The sequence below is a fragment of the Protopterus annectens genome, chromosome 4.part0, assembly GCF_019279795.1.
Source record: "Protopterus annectens isolate FY-2018-M chromosome 4.part0, PAN1.0, whole genome shotgun sequence".
Lineage (NCBI taxonomy): Eukaryota > Metazoa > Chordata > Ceratodontiformes > Protopteridae > Protopterus > Protopterus annectens.
Window position 1 is genome coordinate 260,840,512 of NC_056733.1, and position 18,996 is coordinate 260,859,507.

An 18,996-nucleotide genomic window follows, 5' to 3' on the forward strand; every position below is an offset into this window, starting at 1 on the left:
TTCCCATCCACTCATCAAGGGTGCACTTGAAGAGGGTCAGCGGTGGTACTCTGTTTGAAGCAGACAAACCTGTCTTTCCGACAGGTTTTGTTGATGATGCATATTAGCTCCAGGCCTTTCGAGCGGGTAATGTGTGAGGAGTTGGACTTGCAGATATGGAGCATCGCTAGTAGGGCAGGGTCTGAGATTGCTTTGTAGGTTAGACACATTTCACCACTGTGCAATCTGTATGATACCGAGTAGAATGGTAGTGATTTGAGCCTGTCTGCATAGGCGAGTTGTTGGAGGCCATGGATTTTCTTTGTGAGGCATTTCTGTGGCCTTTTCAGTTGATGTAGATGTTTGGAGAGGTACATAGCAAACTGGGAGTTATAGTCAGTTATTGATCTAATGAAGGAGGAGTATAGAGAGGTAATAACCTCCTTTTCTGGATGCAGTCCCTTTACTTATGAGATGAGCCAAGTAAAAGGCTTTTCTGACCACTGCCACTAAATGATGGTCGAATGTGAGATTGTTGTCAACCTGATTACCCAGGTCTCTCACCACAGGGTGTGTACTTAGGGGGTTGCCGTTGATGTGGTAATCATTAGGAGTCGTGTTTTTGCCGAATGGTATGATGCATTTTTTTTTTTTTCATTTAACTTTAGGCCATTACTTTGGCACCAGTCATTAGTTGCTGTGCGACCCTGTTGCAGTGTGTTAACATGGTTTGGGGACTTAATGACAGCACCCAACTTACAGTCGTCTGCAGACTTGGTCAACCACAGGCCTTTTGTCTTTGCCTAGACCTCTGAAAAATAGATGCCAAAACAATAGGGGCCCAGGACACATCCCTGGGAAACTCCACTAGTGACAGGTCTGCTATCGGAGGTGGATGGGCCTATTTTGACCTTGTGGGTCCTATTGGTGAGCCAGCTGGTCACCCATCTAATGAGATAGGGATTTGCGCCAAGTTGTGATAGCGTTTCGATGATGCCCGAGTGGGAGATTGTGTCAGAGGCCTTAACCAAGTCAAGGTTAGCTGTATGTACTGACTTTCCCTCATTCAGGGCCTTGGTGATTAGTCTGAAAGAAGTCAACCAGATTCAACAGGCAAGATCTGCCCTTGATGAATCTGAACTGAGTGGGGACAAGTGTTTGGAGACTGCCTATGTCCTTGTTTATGAGATCTGTAATAAATACGCTCCATGGCTTTACAGATCAGACTTGTCAGGTTAATGGGGCGATAGTTTCTATGGTCAGTAGTGGCACCACTTTTGCCTTCTTCTGTCGCACATTGTCTTCCCTATATTACATTCTGCTTCCATGCACATGTACCTGAACCACTGTAGTCTGTTCGATTTTACCGTCTCTGTAATTGGAACTACTTTCTGCTTCTGCTCTGATTTCCCTGTTTCTTCCTCTGTCCACTAGTGTGCATCCTACCACCTATCTCAGGCACTTATTTTCCATCACCTCTAGCTTCTTCAACTGATTTGCTTTCACTGCCCAGGTTTCTGTACCATACAATAGTGCTGGTTGCACCACTGTTCTGTACATATTTTCAGTTTGTTTGTCATTTGTTTTGTCACACAGTACCCCTGACACACACTGTGTGCCATTTGACTGCTCTCCCTCAGGTGTTAATATGTTTCACTACTTTACCTTCTTATCCAAATTTTCAGCTTTTCTTGATTTCTTCATGGGCTGCCATATTTTATATACCATTGGTGGAAGTTATGCTACATAGTCCATGTATAAATCCATGTGGACAGTGATAGGTTTTGCATTGTATTATGTACATCTTTTTATATGCATTACAGTAATCTGTCTTCCTTGCAGCACTGTGTAGAGACTTTGTGGATATAAATTATGCTGAGCTGTGAAAGCATTCAGTTATTTGTCACTACAGATATTTTTATATTGTGAATAGTTGAATTATACCAACACTGAATTTTTTCAGTGTAGTGTTGCAAGCACATGTTTTTCTTTGTGGTATTTTTCTGTCCCTGATCTTCAGTAACTTTCCATAATTTCACTTTTGCAGAACTTTGCCTTTTACTTATTTGATGGTTGAAAAAATAAACATTTGTAGTTACCAGTTGTTTAAACACTTCTTGTTTTATTAAAAAAAATATTTGCTCGGGGTGTGTGTGTGTGTGTGTGTGTGTGTGTGTGTGTGTGTGTGTGTGTGTGTGTGTGTGTGTGTGTGTGTGTGTGTGTGTGTGTGTGTGTGTGTGTGTGCTTGTCTTCTTGGGAGGGGAGCTAGAATATCTTCCCAAGTGTTTCCCTTGTGTTGGCTGAAGAAACTCAGTAATTTAAAGAATAAAACCCAGAATGACTACATTATTCTCACTCCCTGCATAGAAACATTTTTATTGTGAATGTAGGGGAATATCATGTTTTGTGGTCTTAACTCAGGTTTGTTGTTAGAAAAGTCAGCAACTAGTGGGGAAAAAAAAGTCTGCACGACTGTGTTGGATACAAAGATTCACTGGAAGGCAGTGTTTTTTTGATATGGCATGGAGTGGTTATGTGGGACAGAATGGAACAGATAGCATGTATAAATATTGTCTGTCCATGTTTTGTACAAGAGAAATATTAAAATTATTTTTTGTAAAGGTCTTTATCATATGGTCCCACAGACAGCACACCCAAACTCCTGTAGATGTAGGAAAGCAGTATGATCCTCTGCTAGGGAGAGGAAGAGAGGGACTGCAATCTTGGGGGAAACCATTAAATCTTCACTAGTGAACTGGAAAGTTGCCACATGTCTGAGTTAACAAAGACAAAGCAAAATAAGTGATCTCCCAGTCAAAAGTGGAATATCATTGACATGGTTTTAATCTGTGTAGATGAGATGGCAGTATTTCAGGTGAGTAACAACTGTGAAGTAGTGATTTATGTGTGGTTAAGCATCTCTGGAGTAATGTGATGTGCCAAGAGGTCGGGGATAACAAGTGGAAGCAGAGAATATATGGGCTGTGTTGTGCAAGTGTTTGTAGTGGCATTTGATTAATAGCAGAATTGTCAGTTTTTAATAACTGCAGTGATTTGTTAGACTGTATGTAAGATGGTGCTTCCCTTGGTCAGAAATGTTTCTAGAAAGGAGCAGTCCAGTCACTAGTCTGTCAGTGCCACTTGCATTCCAGAGAGGTTGCAGAAAAGGTTGAGTGTGTCATAGTTTGATTTCTGTAATGTTATTTGTTTGGGTAATGGTCCATTGCATGTTTTCATGCAGCAGAAGTCTTGGCATTCAACCATGGTATAGTCATATGATTGCATCACAAGAGAGCAGGGCAAAGAGGTTGTTGTATGTGTAATGCCTTTTCAGTTCATTGACACTGTATTTCACTGGATGTTGACTGGAAATATTAAAGAATTTGGTGGAGGGCTTTAAACAGTGGAATTTATTGATTACCTTTTCTGTCCAAGACAGCCAAAGTTGCCATAGTCAAAGGAATACTTTTGTGTCACCTTGAATATTGACTACGCATAATTGCTGCAGCTTCAAAGAAAAATGCACCACCTTGCAAACCATCTCCAATAAAATTTGCCAGTTCATTACTAATGCCTCCATTAAAGATCACCACTGTCTTAACTTTCGCCAAAGCCAAATGGCTGCCATTGAGAGCCAACCTCCTACTAGGGTCACTAATATTAAAAAAGCCGTTACTCCTGAGACATATTCCCCTCTCATTTACAAACGCTTCACAAAAGCCTGCGTGTATGATCTCCGGTGTATCGCTCAACCCTGTACCTTGTTTCTGTGAGGTGAACACCTTAACTGTTATTTCAGTACTGCAGCTTATGCTTTCACACTGTAAACTGCTTCATGAACTAAATGTTGTAGCATTTTCTTGTATCTGTGAATATGTATATGCTTTAAAGTTTGTCTTAGTTAACACCACTAAGCTCCTGGGAATCACTGCTGATGAGCATCTAAATTTAGATACTCCTGTGCATAATGTCATGAGTAAAACTCAACAAAACACCATTCCATTCCTAAACCTATAAGTCAGTCTAAAGCACTACTACTGCATATCTGCTTCCAAACATCCTTTATGCATCTGCGACATTAACTAGCCTAACAATGCACACTTAAGTAAGTTAGAACAGTGCTGGGATACAGTTGCTAAATTTGCTACCAATCTGCCTGACCTCTTTTTAAAAACTCCAATGGATAGTGTCTGCCAGTCTCAAGTTTAGTCAACTAAAAGTGGCACACAAAATCCCATATCAAGCAGAAAAATGCCATTCCTTGGCTCCCTTACTTAGAAGGAACTCCCGCGTAGACCAGTGTGCCTAAACACAAACATCTAGTCTGCACAGAAAAATCCCACAGTACCCATGGGGATACCTTTTACTTCTCATGTTACTAAACTTCCACCCAGATATCTCAAGAAAATTAGCAGTTCCCAACAATCCAACAAAAATTAGCAGATCCCAACAGTTTAGCAAAAGTTTAAAGCTCATCTATTGAACAGTAAAGTCTATCTCTGCAACTTTGCCAATGTTTGACCCATTTACATCAAAAGCCTCAAATGTAATTTGCTACAAAAAATTGCTGTTCTTGCTTTCCTGTGTACACAATTTATTACTCATATGTATATATTTATTTTTTGTATCCTTTTTTTGGCCAGATTGTCCCCACTAGGCTAGTGGCATCTCCTGAGAGGATATATGAGATGATATTTTATACTAGTACTAGGGGAAATTTGGCCATCCCAACTCTTTTCATTAGGTTCTATAGGATCTTTCCTATCCATTTGAGCTACCACCAACTCAAACGTAGACAGGACCTCTGTTTAACATCTCACCCAAAAGGCAGAACACTCAGGAGTGCAGCAGTTGGCCCAGTGCTGCACTATATATATTGCATCTAGTTGAGATCTTGTAAGATGATTTTCTGTATTATTTCATTATATAATTTCCAGCATGTACTTAACTGTATGTCTGTTTTAAGGTGCGTTCTTAGTTTGTAGCTAGTACTTCATGATATAAACAAATGTATTTTTTTTATGTAATATATAAATGTGGAGCTTTTTCCCCTGAGCCTGCACTGAAAAGAGGTATTGCATGGTCCTTTCAGTCTATCCTGGTAAACAAATGCAAATAAAATAAACTTCTCTCCGGAGAGTGAGTAAACGTATGCAGTATGACTTTCAGTTGAGAATGTAGTAGCTTTCATGTGTGTGTGTGTGTGTGTGTGTGTGTGTTTTCTGTTAGAGTAGGGGACAGATCCAAACTGGACCCATTTTAACCACAAACTGAGAGTTATAGCCGAGTATGGAAAAAGTAGTTCTGTACTATTCTTTTCTTCCTGTGTTACAATGCTTGTATACTCGGAACCCTAATATACTGAGAAATGTACAGTATTTACATATTTGCCTTGTAGTAATGGTATCCGTTAGAGTATACAATAATGTAATTGTATGTTGAAGTAGTACAAGGTTTGTTAAATGTTGAAGGGCAATGCTTTTAGGCAGTTAATTACTGATCACTGCTTCAGTAGCCTTTGCCATATGGCTTATATTTTGCCAAGGATATAACTGCCGGGCAGTTTCCAAAACTTCAGGGCAACTTCCATCCATCAAAACTGTTAAGCAGCTTTAGCAGAGCTGACAGATAAGTTCGGGCTCAAAGCCCTTGGAGCTTTACTGATGCTGAAGAGTATGCTTCTCTAAGGCTTTTGAGGTTGGCTTGTGCTTTCCTTTGCTGGGCAGATGAAAGTTCCCTTTGGTTTAGGGGACTTTGTATTACTTTCCTCTACAGGTTAAAGCTAGGAGTGTTGTGTTTTAAAGGACTGTCTGGAGACTGTAACATGCTTTTAAACAGAGCAGTCGTTTTTTTCTGTCAGTCTGAAAATTATGTTAACTAACTGTAAACATATTTTCTGTGGAGGAATTGAGTTTATTTTGCCTTGATGGGGCTGACATAGTGTTTTGAAAGTGCTTTTTACTTACTTTTCTCTCAGAAATAAAAAACCTTTGTGGACTGGTAGTTTTACTGGCATTTGCTATTCCTCTTCCCTGGGAGAGAGGCACCAGTACTGGCATGACCATTGAACAAATTACTGGTCATATGGTCGGTCCTTCTTCCAGCCACAAAAAAAAAAAAGTTAAGCAAACTGCCTTTGCCAGCACAGCAGGCTAACAGTTTGCCTCAGCCACAGGTGGGTGACTCCGTTTTGGCCATTGTAGCTCAGACCACTCATATTTTAACCCAGATCCCTCTGGTGTAGCACCTACAATCAGTATGGTCTGGGGTTAGCAGTGTCCTCTGCGGATGTCCCCTCAGTGGGCAAGGGAAAGACAATTTTGTCAGTCCTGGGAGGAGGAACAGGCAGGTTTCTCTGTTTTGTCAGAATCCTGTGCCTCTCCCCGGGGAAGCAGCTACTGCTATTAGTAACATGGTTGGTCTCATTTTCCATTCAAAAAGAAACGGGAAAACCAAGCATGTATCTACTCCTCCTCAAATGTCCGTAGACAGGAGTAGTTTACTGGATTTGGTGCAGGGTTTAAGTCAGGCTACTGATCCTTCTTGTAAAGCAGAGGGATTCCTCTTTTCCTAAAGAGATTCAAGATTCTGAATATGAACAGTATGATGCAGGGGTGGAGAGTTTTTTCCTCCGATTTCTGATTCAGACTTTGATGAAAGCTCCCCATGGGACTAGCTGGAATGTGCCAGTGTTTTCAGTGGGAGAGCATTTGGGTTTCTCAGTCCCTCAGAAAATACTGTGTTTTTACAGAAGGATTTTCCAGAACCTACACTCATTCCTCCTGTTCCCTCAGCTTTAAAGGACGTGCGTTACCGCCTGCAACATTCGTGTTAGTCAGCCAGCTCCTCCTAAAGCAGCAGATAGCATGTGTAAAATTCCTCTGTCTTTTAAATTTTTGTACATTATTCCCAAACCTGCCCCAGCAGCTACAGCAGTAGTTGATCCAACTGCTGCTAAGCACTTGGTTAATTCCAATCCTACCATTTCTTATAAGGATGGGAAAATTGTTGATCGGTATGGGGGAAAAGTGTATACTTCTGCAGCTTTGCTTTTCAGAATTTTTAATGGTCAGGTTTATATGTTAAAGATCTGTTCTGATAAATTGTGGAATTATGAAGAATGTTTTATCTGCAGTTTTTTCTTGTGAGGAAAAATTTGCTTTAAATAACTTAGTTTCTTCTTTTGCACAGGTCACTACTTTTTTGTTTGCAGTGTGTATATGACTCTCTGTTTGTACTTCTTCCAGGGCTATAGCCATTGGGGCAATATTGTACTGTGCTAGTTCACCTGATGCGCAGTAGCAAGCACCGCCCAAACCCCACCCCATCTGGTTGATGTGTTGCTTTTCTCATGGATAACCAACACAACGTGATTTTCAAGTTGGAAAAGAACGTCAAAGACGTGAATATTTTAACGCAATTTCCATGTCTTTTCTTTTATAGAAACAGCAATTACATTTTTTCCCTTTGCTTTTGCAGGGGGCAAGCCCCCTGCACCCCCCACACCCCCCACCACTTGGATATACCAACTCCAGCTTACACACCACCCAGTGCTTTCCATTAATACCAGCAAGAGTAGTGTAATGCTACATGTAACATGCTGTGCATATTAGTCCCTGGCATTATGCATACAATGAATGTAGATGAGCAGCTGAGTTAAGCAACTCTTACTACCGAACGTTCTGATGAAGTTGTTTTAATAATCTGTTAGCAAATCTGTTGCAAATGCTGCTCATCTACAATCATTGTATGCTTTATGTCGGTGGCTAATATGCATGTCATGCAAATCATGCCTCATTTCATATTCAGGTTCACTCGTCAAATCATCTGGACCACGCCCGCTCGAACCTGAAGGTGAGCCAGTACACTACAATATTTCAGCAAGCTGATCCAAGGAATCTTCAGCCCTTCTTTTTCAAATTGTCCATTGTCTAGTGATCGTTTGAACATCTGCTGTTATGGTAAGTTCACCTTGCACAACTGTACTTTCTTGCATTGAATATGGAAGTTTTACACTTTGACATATAGAAGTGTGTGTGGATCTGTAATGTTAAGAATTTACTTAGGTTTATGTTTACTATGTGTCTCCTCCTCCTTTTGCGGTATTCACTGATTACACTTTATTTGTAATTTTATGGTAGAAGTGATCTTCTGTATATTTGCAATTTAATGTGAAAAACAACTCGGAATGCCTTGAATATGCAGCCATTAAAGTTGCGGACTTGTCTGTGGCTCTTGTAATGGTTGAAAAGGGTCTGTGGATCAGCCCACCTACCTAGTTAACAAAAGACAAATAATGCATTCTTACACCTGACTCTTCCAGTTGTATATTCCATCCTTGGATTGTCATTCTTCAGGTACACCATGTCATTGAATGGGTTGACGTAAAGCTGCCATTTTGTAGACCATGTCATCAGACTCTTTGGGTCCTTTCAGCCTTTCTTCTCTCTCATACACTACTTTCCCAACCTTGGTGTTGTCCCCAAAGAGACTGAGGCAGTTTCTGTACACTGTTTCATGTTGATGATAGAACACATTAAATAGTGTTGGATCCAGGATCAACTCTTGCAGGACACAACTTTTATTCTTATCCTGAAGTCTCTTCATGTTGTTACCTTCTGGGGTGGGGTGTGGGGGATAATGTGGTTTTATCAGTGTTAGTGTTATTAACTGTGTTTTAATATCAGATCAGAAACATCAATGTTTTAAAATTCTGGGTATTTGGGCAGCAAGTTTGTTGAAGGGTTTGTAAACATGAAGTGGAAATATTGCTTTGTTTTGTTATCCTTTCCTTCATGGTTTTCCATTCCTGAAGTTACTATGGTTAAGGTGGTACGGTACAAAGCCCTCCACATAGGAGGTGCATGGGAGCTTGCCACCTTTCACCAGTATGCTTATTTTGATTTTTTTGGGTTATTAATGTTTATTAAATACCGTTACATTTTGGTTAACGGTGGATATGATTTTGTGGATCCATCCACTGTTGCTTATCAGATTTTCTCCACATTTCGAGAGTTGAAGGCCTACACCTGCCCTGCTTATTTTTGCCATGAGCCCTACAGTATGGAATCAAGTCAGAGGTTTTGCTGAAGTACAGGTAGATGACATTCATGGGGTTACTTCTTTCAGCTTCTTTTTACATCTTTGTAACAGTCGCAGCACATTCCTTCATTTGCCACTCCTCCTCCTTGTTCTGTTGAACTCTCTGATTTTTGTCTTTTTCCTTCTTCTTTGGTGAAATATTTCTTTAGTTTTTGTCCACTTACTTGTCTTTTTCTGCCATTTTTCCCACTCTGAATTCTTCTTTTCTTCTGTATACTTAAAATAATGTTTTCTTCTCATTACAGCTGAGTAACACCTCCAGGTATTTCTTCAGTTATGTCCTACTGAGGCCTCTTTATTCATATTTGCATCTTCTTCCTCTTCTTCCTCTTCCAGCATCAATAATTCCAAAACCTTGCTACATACAAAATATGCCAAACTCAACTGTATTGATAGTTGATCTCTATCTAGTGCAGGTAAAGAGATATTAATTGTTTGTATAATTTTTATTTAGTGTCATGAAGTTGATGTTTATTCTAAATATCTTCACAACCAAGTAACACAGATAGAACTGCTTAGCCTTGTATGTAGTTTTTTAAATGCTTCCACATATTTTTCATAATCTCATAATGTGAACTGTGCTGGTGCATGGCCATTAGTATCTGGAGATGTGACTCGTAGATTCAGCTGCTGTGCTTCGATTTATGGTCTTCTGTTGTTTACCTTTAGCAAATTAAGGTTGTTGTCATTCCTGTCACTCTCTTCTTGTCCACTCCTTGATTCTGTCCAGCTTGCCATCCTTTGCACTTGGCACTCTCTCTCGACAGTGTAATGCATCAACTCTCCCCTCTTGCTTCAGCCACCTTTACTACTTAAAATCGTACACGTGATTATTAGCCATTCTTTGTTTTCCTATTATGTTTTGCTGTTCTAAGCTCCTTTTCCATGTCCTTATCCATTATACTCTGTCTTTTTGTGTGAATTACCACCTCTTCCCATCCTTTTGTACCCTGTTTGTTCTGAACAGTGTGTACACTATTACCACAGTGTTCATTCTTTCTCATTATTTGCTCATTGCTGTTATCTCTGCCATTTTGGCTTCACTCACCACTGTTGTATTTTTTTTTTCCAGAGTGGCTTGTCCTGTTTAGGTTTCTGACATAATTGGTTATGAGTATGGATGAACTGAGGTGTTATAGGAACTGATAAGTTGTTTAGAAAGGTGTCTTTAAGACTGGAAAATGAAAAGGGTTTGAAATAAAGAAGATGAAGAGAATGTATTATAATAGAGTGGTAATTGTTATATTTGGGGTTAAGTTTGGGGAATATGAACGTGTATTGAAAGGGAAACTGGAAGAAATAAAAACAAGTACTGGCATGGTGGAAAATGTTAAATAAAAACGGTTAACTACATACATTGTGGACAGATTTGCTTATGTTGTGGATATTTATATGTTCTAGGAAAAATGGAAAAGGAGTTTCTAGAAATGTTTTTCATTTTTATATTGGTGGTTTGAGATTGACTCATTAAAAGAGGAATAGTATACATTAAAAAAGAAGAGGGTTATATCTGTAAAATATTTTGTCAATGCTTCTTCGTTGTCTTCTTCTTCTTCGGGGTCGCCACAGCGGATCACCTGTTCGCTCATGGTTGGCAGAGGAGTTTAATAGTGTGAAAAACAAAGTAAATAAAATGGTAAGAAAATTATTATATGAGAGGTATGAAGAGATCTGTGAACAAGTAAATGGAAAAGGAAGAGATGAAAAAGGTATTGTATTGTGGAAAGACGGGAATAACTAAAGGTAAAGTTCTAGAAATTAAAATTGATGAATGTGGTAATAAAAGGAATAAATGCTATGAGAAAAATATGCAATATATATGTTTTTTTGTATATCCATGGAGTGATTTATCAGTTGATGTTAGAAATGTGATAAAGCAAACAGGGAAGATGTTTGAATGTGTCTATGAAGCTGAGGACTTTTGTGGAGAATTTTGTTAAACAAGTCACCTGTTAAGAGAAATATGGAATATAAAGTAATAGAATAATGTGTATGATTGCAAGGTAGTGGAAACTGCAGATCTTTTATTTTTGCAAGGTAGTGGAAACTGCAGATCTTTTATTTTTGCAAGGTAGTGGAAACTGCAGATCTTTTATTTTTGAACTATAAAATGAGCAAGTCTTGGGGGAAGCTTTAAAAATGTATATAGTTGGGTAGATTTCTGGAAAATGATATTGTGTGGTGAATATGAAAAAGGATGGAAGAAAGTGATAAATGGTGAAACTGTTTGTTACAGTCTTATTATGGAAAAGTAAAGTACTATTGTGTAACAAAAGCAAAGAGTGAAGATGTAAGAAATAAATAAAATGGTTTGAAGATATATCACCAGAAATAAGAAAATAGTTATGGAAAAAGCACTGGGGTTAGATGGATCAACATTAAGGAAACAGAAGTGGAAGAAGTAATGTGCTAAAATTGCATTACTGATGACATTTGAAAAACAAAAATGATGTAAATAGGATGGATATGGGGTTCCAAAAACTATATAAAATGAGTAAACTTGTGTGTGTGTGTGTGTGTGTGTGTGTGTGTGTGTGTGTGTGTGTGTGTGTGTGTGTGTGTGTGTATGTGAAAGAAAAGAGTATGGGTTAATTGTTGTGGGATCATTTACTTCAACCTGAGTTACCCCGCAACTGAAACAAATGGAACCTTCTTTAAAGTCTCCTCCACAGGATGGCACACTCAGGAGTGTACCCCCCCCCCCCCCAGGAAAAAAATAAAAAATGCTGAACTGCAATATCAGTTTTCGAAAATTAAGTACCTGATGTGGGAACAGAAACCACAGTCTCTGATCTTCCAGCACCAAACGTGTGGCGCCACTGATAACGGAAAAAAAAAAATCCCAACCATTTTTACAACTCTAACAGAAGCTTGGCTGGTGATGCGCACAGTATAAATTTTAGGGGATATTTTTTTTTTTCACATTAGTTTAACTTTTGCCAAAAAGACATAAACGTTGTTTCTTAGGTTCTTAAAGTGATATTTTGTGGAATAAATGTTGTGATATATTGCAGCCTGTCTACCTTGTTTTTCTGATATATTTTTAGGATACATGTTATACTTCTTTGTAGCCTGCCTACAATACTTTCCTGCTTACTATGTAATTGTTGGTGTAATAATTGCATTGTGCAATACGTGTAGTGATTGGAATTAAAGTACTTTTCTGAATTTGAAAATAACTTTGTGATAGCCTGGGTGCATTACTTTTGTGGGTGCTTCCACAGCATATTGCATTCCAGTCATTTTCATGGCTTCTAAAACAAAGATCTCTCCAGTATATCACATTTTGTTCCATCTCTGATTTTGTTTTTACTATTAACACAAAGATAAAACGCTGTAAACACTTCCATATGAGAAATATAAAGCAAGAGATAACCTGGATGATTGAATACATTTACGGTAACTTGCAGATAAACATAAGAGGAATATAAAGCAAGAGATAACCTGGATGATTGAATACATTTACAGTAACTTGCAGATAAACATAAGAGGATGTTTTTACAAAGTTTTAGAATATGAAATGCTATGATCTTTGGGGTGGGTTACGTTTTGGAAGTTGTAGCATCAGTTCTGCAATAAAGGAGCATTTAGCTTCCCTTTTAGTGCACTCCTGCTGACTGGGTTGGTGGAATATAGATATACTACAAGTCTTGTGAGTTTCATTATCCTGAAATTGTTTTTATTAAAAATACCAACCTTTTCATGAGATTGGTAGCGCATACCTATTGATAGATGTGTAAATATGCTGTTATATCTATGTGTGTGTGTGTGTGTATGTGTGTGTGTGTGTGTATGTGTGTATATATATATATATATATATATATATATATGTATAATTGTGTGTGTATGTATATATATGTGATATGTATATGTGTGTGTGTATATATATATGTGTATGTGTATGTATATGTATATGTATGTGTATGTATATATATATATATATATATATATATATATATATATATATATATATATATATATAAATGTGTGTATTATTTCTTTTGAAGGTGAGTATACTAAAGGATTGAAGACGCTAGACTTCTGGTAAACACTTTTATTTATTTATTTATTTTTTTTATTTCAGTACCATGGAGAACATATAAAAATGTTTTGATTGCAGAATCTTCTTCTTCTTCCTCTTTCAGCTTTTACCGGTTAGGGGTCACCACAGCGGATCACCTGTTTGCTCATGACTGGCAGTGGAGTTTTACAGTGTCGAGTTGCCAGCCCAGTGCCCAACCTTCTACAGAAGGCACACGCATGCACACAGTCACACCTAGGGCCAATTTAGAGTGTCCAGTCCACCTACAGCATGTCTATGGGATGTGGGAGGAAGCCGGAGCACCCGGAGGAAACCCACGCAACCACAGGGAGGACATGCACACTCTGCACAGAAGGCACCCCAGCCGAGGAGCGAACCAGAGAACCTCTTGCTTTGAGGCAGCAATGCTAACCGCTGCACCACCGCAGCTGCTCTCACAAAAGCACTGCATGGACTACACTTTGTTTAGAAAAGTTCTACATGGTCCACAGGATGTCACCTCTTTTCAGTCATGGTATGACTGATTCTACAAGATGGTTTTATAATGCTGTGCTTAGTTTGTTGGGAATCCTGTTGCACTAACTGGATTTTTATATGTTGCCTTTTTGTCGTCTGTGTTTGGCATGCTGAACTAATTGGATTGTATGACCTTGTTTTATTTGGGTTTGGACCAGATACAGGTGAGAGATTTGAGTATAGTGCTGCTAATTTGGAGCTTGGTGTTGTGGTACCTTTTCGTGACAGGAGGAATGGTTTTCCCTGTACCATCCTGAACTGGCTACTCTTTGTCTAGATTCTCTCTGACTGTCTGTTCTCTCTTTTTCTGACCTGGCACTCTTTCTCTTTTATAAGTTCATAGGTGTTTACTAGGCTAATGACCACAAGGGCCTTTTTATTCATATGCATCCCAAGTCTCTGACAAGTTCTGATACCTTTGATAAGTGTAGTAGGAGCTGTAGTAGGAGCTTGGGAGATGAAACATTTACCAGGAGGAGCCTGGGAGATGAATGATTTACAGGTTACCTGTGTCCATTAGGGGTTTAGGTGCCAAACCAGGGATGAATTTCCTGTTCCCCATCCAGTTGTCCAAGTTGCACTTGAATTGGTTTAGGGAGGAACTCTGCTTCACATGGATGTGGAACCTGTTCCAGAGACTGGGTAGTCTCTGGGTTACATACCTGTCTCTCCGGCAGGTCCTTTTTATATTGCATGCAAGGTTTAAGTCTTTAGAAATGGTAATTCTGGTGCTGTTTGTTTTGTGGATATGCATGAGGTCCATCAGAGTGGGGTCCAATAATGCCCTGTATGCCAGGCGTAGATCTCCCGTCAAAAGACTGTAGGAGACAGAAAACAGGGGAACCTCTGTGGACGTTCCAGTTATTGGATATGCCTGGTTAGGTACATACCAAAGGGGGCAGTATACTCGATGCTAGGTCTGATGAATGCCGAATACAGTGGAACAATGACTTACTTGGACTTAGATGCCATACCTGTGTTATAAGTTGTGCAACATAATGATTTCCTTACTACTGTGGACATGTGATTGCTGACTATGTGTGTCCCTAAGTCCCTGAATACTGGGTCATCTCTAAGGGGTGAGTTGTCAATATGATAGTTACCAGGGGTGGATGACTTCCAGAAGGATATTGTTATGCATTTCTTGGCATTTAGTTTTAGTCCATGGCTCTGACACCAGTTGTTTCTCTGTGTCCGCCCTGCCTGGAGAACATTTATGTCAGTGTGATTCAGTAGCCGCTCCTAATTTGCAATCATCTGCAAGTTTAGTCAGCCAGAGACCTTTGACATTTAGCCTTGACGTCGGAGAAGTAAATGCCAAAAAAAAGAGTGGTCTAAGGACTGATACCTGAGAGACTCCACTTGTGACTGACCTCTTTGTAGTGGTGGACTCCCCAATTCTAACTTCTTGGTCCTGTCTTTGAGCCAGTTGGCCAACCACCAGGTAACATACGAGTTTGTACACAACGTCTTGAGTTTGTCAACAATGCCTTAGTGGGGTATTGTGTCAAATGCCTTAGCTAGGTCAAGATAGGCAGTGTAAACCATTTTGCCATCATCCACAGCTTTGGTGACCTTCTCAAAGAAGTCCACCAGGTTGAGTAGGCATACCTGACCAAACTGGGTTGGGTCCAGTGTCTAGAGGTTTACTTTATCACTGTTGATCATTTCCATGATAATTCTTTCCATGGCTTTACATATAACAGCAGTGAGAGTTGTGGGTCTGTAGATGGTCCACCTTTGTGCAGAGGGATGACTGTTGCTGTTCTCCATTCATGAAGCACTAAACCTGTTTGGAGTATACAGTTAAATAGTAATTCCAGAGGGCCTGAGAGATCATGTTTCTTGGTATTTAGAAGGCATCCTGGGATATTGTCTGGGCTCATTGATGCATCGTTCTTGGCCTTGGAGAGAGCATTAGGTACCTGTTCCTTAGTGATAGCAGGGGGAGTTAATATTTGATGGTATTTCGTGAAGGAAGGTTTAGGGGGAGAGAGGAGTAGAGTTGGAGTTGAATTTATCAGCCAGTAGGTTTGCTGTATCTTCTGGCTTAGTATAGGTGGTTCCATTTACAATTTAGCTTTGTCCACAATTCTGCATTGCCTTTGATGTTGCGGACATAGCTAAAGAATGCCTTATGGTTGTCCTTCGCATGGGAAGCCAAGTTTACCTCCAATTTGGCTTTGGTAGACAAAGAGTCTTCTGGGTTGTTTGTTTAATTTGATGGCGCGTTCTGTACTTCTTCCTGGTGGGTACAGCTGCCCCTATGCAGCTATTAATATTCTTGTACAGGGTTTCTGTGAACAGTTGGGGGCTTGAAGTTTTGTCAGGTTATCACTTAATAGCAGGAAGTTAGCCTTAGAGTAGTTCCTGAATATTCCAGGTTTAGCTGGGGGTCCAAGTTTTATTTTCACTTCAGAGGATACCATTCTGTGTTCTGACCTTACCAGGAAAGACATTACGGTAGGGAGTGTCCAACACTCTACTATATTAGTGAAGACCATATCCAGTATGGTTGTTCTCCTGGTTGGTGTATTGACAGTCTGGTCAGGGAAGTTTGTGTTTACAATATCCAGGAATCTCTGTGCTTGTACGTTTGGTGTTGTGTAGAATTCCCATTTAATAGTGAGGTAATTAAAGTCACCCATGAATATCATATTGGGTTGGATAGTGAGTGTTTCCAATAAGTTTTGAAATGCATGGTATGGGTTTCTTGGGTCATAGAGAGGAACCTATAGCTTGCTAGGAAAGTGATATGTGATGTTTGCCTATGGTGATTTGAACATGGAACAGCTTAAGTGCATTGTTCTGTTTGACCTTCTACCCTGATCCTGCATGACTACTCATGCCAGAACACAAAAGCCCAGAGATTCCATGATTTTTATTAATGCATCTGCCTTGGAACAGCTATTCAGTACCTCCACAAGAGGTGATAATATTTTGGACTTGGTATTAAACAACATGGGTAACCACTGCAGCACCCCTACAGTATCAACGTCCTTGGTAAGATCCGACCATAAAGCGGTCACTTCTGAAGTCACCATCTCCCCTGACCCCCCCCCCCCCTCTAGCGAGGGTCAAACAAAAAAACTTCTCCAAAGCTGATTACAACCTCCTGAGGGATGATATAAACAGCTTCACAGCCCTCTCCCCCACTGTAGGAACTGGCACCAATGTCCAAATCTACACCAAAGTACTATACGAGCATTTATATAGATGCATTGAATCAGGAATACCTGACAGGACAAAATCATCCTCCGCAAAACCTGTCTGGTGGACATCTGCAATAAACAAACTATATAACAATAGATATAGCCAATCTACTGGCTTACATTCGTTAACTTCTCTCCGTCCCTCCATTAGTAAACCAGGGCATCCCCAATACCTGCCCCCCACCCCTTATCTGTAGGGAACAGGTCATCACTGCCCCCTCAAAGGCAAAAAATACAGTTTCCATGGGATCCGATAACATCCCTGGCTGCATCCTGTATGAACTCTGGCATGAACGTGCAGCACCATCAGGCACCCTATTCAACAAAAGCCTGAGTGCCGGCTTTGTCCCAGCTGAGTGGAGGACAGCCACTGTCATCTCTGTACACAAAAGTGGAGCATCCACCGATCCAGGAAATTATAGATCCATCAACCTAACTAGCCTGATCTGCAAAGCCATTCAATGGATTATCATGGACCTCATTAACAGGGACACTGGCAACCTCCAAACACTCGACCCAACACAGTTTGACTTTGTCAAGGGGAAGTCATGTCTGTTAAATCTGGTCAACTTCTTTGAGACGGCCATCAAAGCCATGGACGATGGGAAGACTGCACACCACCTACCTTGGCCTGGCCAAAGCCTTTGACACTATTCTCCACTCGGGCATAATAGATGAACTCGGGCATAATAGATGAACTCTCTCAACTTGGCATCAGTCCATATGTTACCAGATGGGTAGCAAACTGGCTCACTGATAAGAGCCCACATAATCAAAATAGGGGAAACCACCTCAAGCAGTAGACATATAACAAGCAGCATACCCCAGGGATTCTTAGGGCCTCTCTTTTATTCTGGATATACTTCTCTGAGGTACTGGCCAAAACCAGTGGACTGTGGCTGACCAAGTATGCAGATGACTGCAAGCTGGGCACAGTCATAAATTCCCCAAGTGATGTGGATGTCCTCCAAGAGGGTCTTACCCAAACAAATGACTGGTGCCAGAAACATAGCCTCAAGCTGAATGCAAAAAATGCATCGGCCTCCCTTTTGGGGAGAATTACATCCCCACATATTAGCACGTTAATAACAATGTCCTAAGTACACAATCGGTAGTGAGAGATTTGGGCACACAGGTTGATAGCAACCTGACGTTTGACCACCATGTTGCTTCTGTTGTACAGAAAGATTTCTACATGGCCCACCTTATAAGTAAGGGTATCTCATCCAGGGGCAAAGAAGTCATAACACCCTTTATTTTTCCCTTATAAGGCCAATTATTGAGTACAGTGCCCCTTTTGGCATGTACCTTGCAAAACACATGCAGCATCTGGAAAAACAACAGCGGTTCCTCACCAGAGGAGTCCAGGGCCTCAAACACCTACCCTACACAGATAGGCTAAAAGCTCTATCCCTCTACTCCGTTTCATACAGACTCCTCAGGGGTGACCTCTGTTTGGCATATAAAGCAATTTCGGGCCCCACCTTGATGGGACTGCTGCATATCCGCAAGTAACCTATATGCTCGACCTCAACCTGGTCTGTGATATCAATAGGACTTGTCAGCAGGACAGATTTATGTCCCAGAGACTCCCCCCGTCTGTGGAATAGAATCCCTCTCCACGTCAAGCACAGTACCTTATTATCCCAATTTTAAGAGCAACCTAGATAACTGGATGGGAAACAGAAAATGCACTCCTGGGATTCCACCTGTGTCCCTGCTGGACAGGGGCTTTGGGTGGTGATTTGTTTAAACATGGGCTAAACTTTTGGATAGGCTTATAAGGGCCTAAGGGTCAGTAGCCTAGTAACCTCCCATGATACTTAAAATGTGTTTTTTTTTTTCCACAAATAGAGGTGGTTTAGTATTACCAGATTTGAAAGGATACTTTTGGAGCTACACAGCAAAGGTTCACGTGTCTTTGTGTGTGTGTGTGTTTGTCTTTGTGTGTGTGTTTGTGTGTGCAAGTGTGCGCGTGCAAGTGTGCATTTATTTATATATATATATATATATATATATATATATATATATATATATCTACACACACACTATTCATATTTACAGATGTGTGTGTGTGTGTGTGTGTGTGTATATATATATATATATATATATATATATATATATATATATATATATATATATATA

At 40.1% G+C, this 18,996-nt stretch overlaps 1 protein-coding gene across 2 annotated transcripts in view; it reads left to right on the forward strand.

The window, feature by feature from the left end:
* Positions 1–18,996, forward strand: part of SPRING1 (SREBF pathway regulator in golgi 1) — a 228,577-nt gene that overhangs the window by 1,183 nt on the left and 208,398 nt on the right. The window lies entirely within an intron of this gene.